We start from the raw sequence: 3,476 nt of genomic DNA, 5'->3' as shown, positions 1-3,476 counted from the left end.
TGGGTTATCCTCAGAGTACTGTTTGCCTGCAGGGTCAGTCGGCATGGCAGGCATGTGACGGCACGTGGTGGTAGGGAAAGAAAGCATCCAATGCAAAGGAATCGGTCCGACTTTATTGTATTCCTGCACCCACATTCCCAGTCACGTCAGGGCTGAGCTGCTGGTTTCTCAGGGGGCACAGGGCATGGATATTGTCTCTGTGACCTAAACTAACTTCTTTAGACCCCCTATCAGCACACTGCCTTGGAGGAAAAGGCTGAATCAGGGCGCGTACGTAATGAGCCCTGTATTTCATGGCTGTGGCAATGATGCTCAGACGTGGGACGAGCGAGTTGAGTCTGCCTCCAATTATGGGTGACTTGGGTTTTCTAGACTGCCGCTGGGGTAGGCAGGGAAGCTCAAAGCCTCTTAATCAAGGAAGCCCATTTTCCTTTCTCTTTTCTTTCTTAATAACTCAATAAATCTAATAAAATTTTAAATTTAAAATCATATATTATTTAAAGTAAATAATAAAAATGAGCACAGGGTGCCATTGCTTCTAGCTCTCTTAGCAGACAGAGCCAGGAAATACCTGCATATATAATAACCTGTACGTATCCACCCAGCTGTATTTCTTTTTTTTTTTAAAGATTTTATTTATTTATTTGAGAGAGAGAATGAGACAGAGAGAGAGAGCATGAGATGGGGGAGGATGAGGGAGAAGCAGACTTCCTGCTGAGCAGGGAGCCCGATGCGGGATTCGATCCCGGGACTCCAGGATCATGACCTGAGCCGAAGGCAGTCGCTTAACCAACTGAGCCACCCAGACGCCCTCACACAGCTGTATTTCTGTACTTACCCATCTGCATCTGTATTAAATAAATATGAGTTTATACTGATGCATTTGACTCTTCTTTTTTTAAAGATTTTATTTATTATTATTTTTTTTTTTTTGAGAGAGAGAGTGAGCACATGAGCGGGGGGTGGGGAGGGACAGAGGGAGAAGCAGACTCCCTGCTGAGCAGGGAGCCCGACACACAGGGCTGGGTCCCAGGACCCTGAGATCATGACCTGAGCTGAAGGCAGACACTTAACCGACTGAGCCACCCAGGCACCCTTGATGCCCTTGACTTTAATCTAGTACCACATGGGTCATTCTAGCTTTCTCTCCTTGCTTATCTGAAACTTCTTCCTTTAACAGTGAGAAACCTGCCTCCCACAACCCCCCCAACCCCAGGATACACACAGAGCAGATTCATAATTGTTCACTCCTACCTCTCAGAGAAACAACTTTAGAGTACAGTGTTCGTATACAATTCCCTTGGTCTTTAGCTTCACAGTTTCCAGTTAAAGCAACCTTTTCCAAATTTTCTCAAGCTACTTAGGTTAGCTTCATTCCCAGCCCCCCCTCCAACACTCACACCCTACTGTGCATCTCCCTGTGTAAACATTATTTCTGCCCATTTGACTTGGAAGAAATACTGTATGTTCGTTTGTCCAGGAGCCTTGAGTCCTGAAGTTTCTCTCAAGTCGGGGTTAGGACTGCAAGAGCATTTCACCAGACATGGCAGACAGAGGAGTCTTCTAGAAGGTTTCTGCGAAAGGTAAACTCAATTTTTTTTCACAGATATTTATGATTATAACAGTTTTCCTTGCTTATGTGGAAAATGGGAAAATTTTTATATTCTAGCAAAGTGTAAAGAGTAACGTGGGAAGAATTTCTGAACTCACTATGGAGAGCTATTTTCTTCTTCCCGATAATATGTGTATCATATTCTAAAACCACTATTGTACCCTGAAGGAAAAACAATTCTAAATGTCCAGAAGATGAGTTTGAGAAGTGTCAGTCCATCGTGGTCTGGAAAACATCGGTTTCTCCTGAAAGAGGAAGGAATTTTAAAAGCTGAGATGTGCTGGAAGACAGATTGAAGCAGAAATTATAAGCTCCCCCGTTTCCGCCGCTCCTCTGGGCAGCTGTGCAGTGAGATTTTCCCTCCACTTAGACCCTTTCTTCCAGAACCGAGAGCCCTTTCATCCCTTCTTTCTCCAGGCACTTTGCCTTGTCCCTTGGTGGAAATTCAGGAAATAATTGTGGAGCAGCTAAAGACTAGACCTAGGTCAGCCTTGAAAACCTACTTAATTTCAGAGTTATTTTCTATTTGGCAATAAACACTATTTTTTTAAGTGGCTTAATCATGACCATTTCATGCTTGGCCCCACACTTAAAATGTTGGAGGCGCTCTTCCGTCCCTCCAAAGCCCTTCGCGATGCGCTTTAGCAGAGCCCTGCAGCCTTTATGAGCTGGGCCCCGCCCCAGGGCGGCTCAGGGCCCCCTCCGCCCATTTTATTGGCCCAGAATGTTTGTACTTTGGTGTCTTTAACAGCGAGTTCCTTTTACTCACCAAAGGAAGAGCCACAAGAGGGACTTTTGCCAGAGGTGGAACACTTTTCTCCTCCCTTGCTCCAAATCCATCAATTTGCACAGAGCGTGTTTCAACGAGGAAAAGCTAATAAAAGTCTTTGCTTTGGCTCCCGCCTCCGCCCCGCCCCCCAGGGAAATAGTACTTGGAGGCTATAGAGCCATTCTATCTGGGGGACCGACGGTCCTAGAGACTTGCCCTTTCTCAGCCCAGCTTCCTCACCGGGCGACGAGCTCACAGCGCTGTCAGGGCTGAGGGAGCAAGCGGGGGCAGGCGCAGGGCTGGGCTCATTGCCCGGCGCGTGGTACATCTCGTGTCTGGGGGTTGTGTGCCTGGATTTGTGGCAGTGGGCCAGTTGAGGGGAAGCTAAGAAGCAGCCTGCCTGCTCGTGACAGCAGCGGGGTCTCCCTGTTCGGTTGAGCAGGTTGCTTCGGCACAAGGCAGCGTCTCCAGGAGATGAGGTGGGGGGCGGGGTGGGGGAAAGTGTTGCAACCCGGCCTGCGTCCTGCTCGCCTGCTCCCTGGCGTGGGGCTGTGTCCGAGTTTCCCAGAGCTGCTACCAAACCAACAGGCTAGCAGACTACCACCACCTGGATGGCTTAAAGCCACAGAAATTGATCCTCTCACCGTTCTGGAGCTAGAAGTCTGAAATCCAGACGTCAGCTGGGTCTGTCTGGAGGTTCAGAGGGGGAATCTGTTCCATGACTCCCTCCTTCTGATGGTTGCCGGCAATCTTTGGTATTCATTGGTGGCAGCCTGACTTCAATCTCTGCCTCTGTCTTCACAGGCCTTTTCTCCTGTGTGTGGTTTCTTCTCTTCTTATAAGGACACTGGTCATGTTGGGTTTAGGGGTATGGTCCACCCTAGGGTCTACCCTAGCTGAGTATGACCACTTCTTAACTATGTCTACAAAGACCGTTCCTTCCTTCCTTCCTTCCTTCCTTCCTTCCTTCCTTCCTTCCTTCCTTCCTTCCTTCCTTCCTTTCTTTCTTTCTTTCTTTCTCTTTCTTTCTTTCTTTCTCTTTCTTTTTCTTTCTTTCTTTCTTTCTTTCTTTCTTTCTTTCTTTCTTTCTTTCTT

The sequence above is a fragment of the Mirounga leonina genome, unplaced genomic scaffold, assembly GCF_011800145.1.
Source record: "Mirounga leonina isolate KUSES-001 unplaced genomic scaffold, KU_Mleo_1.0 Mir_153, whole genome shotgun sequence".
NCBI classification, from domain to species: domain Eukaryota; kingdom Metazoa; phylum Chordata; class Mammalia; order Carnivora; family Phocidae; genus Mirounga; species Mirounga leonina.
The sequence above is the reverse complement of the archived record's forward strand: the minus strand, read 5'-3'. Positions refer to the sequence as shown.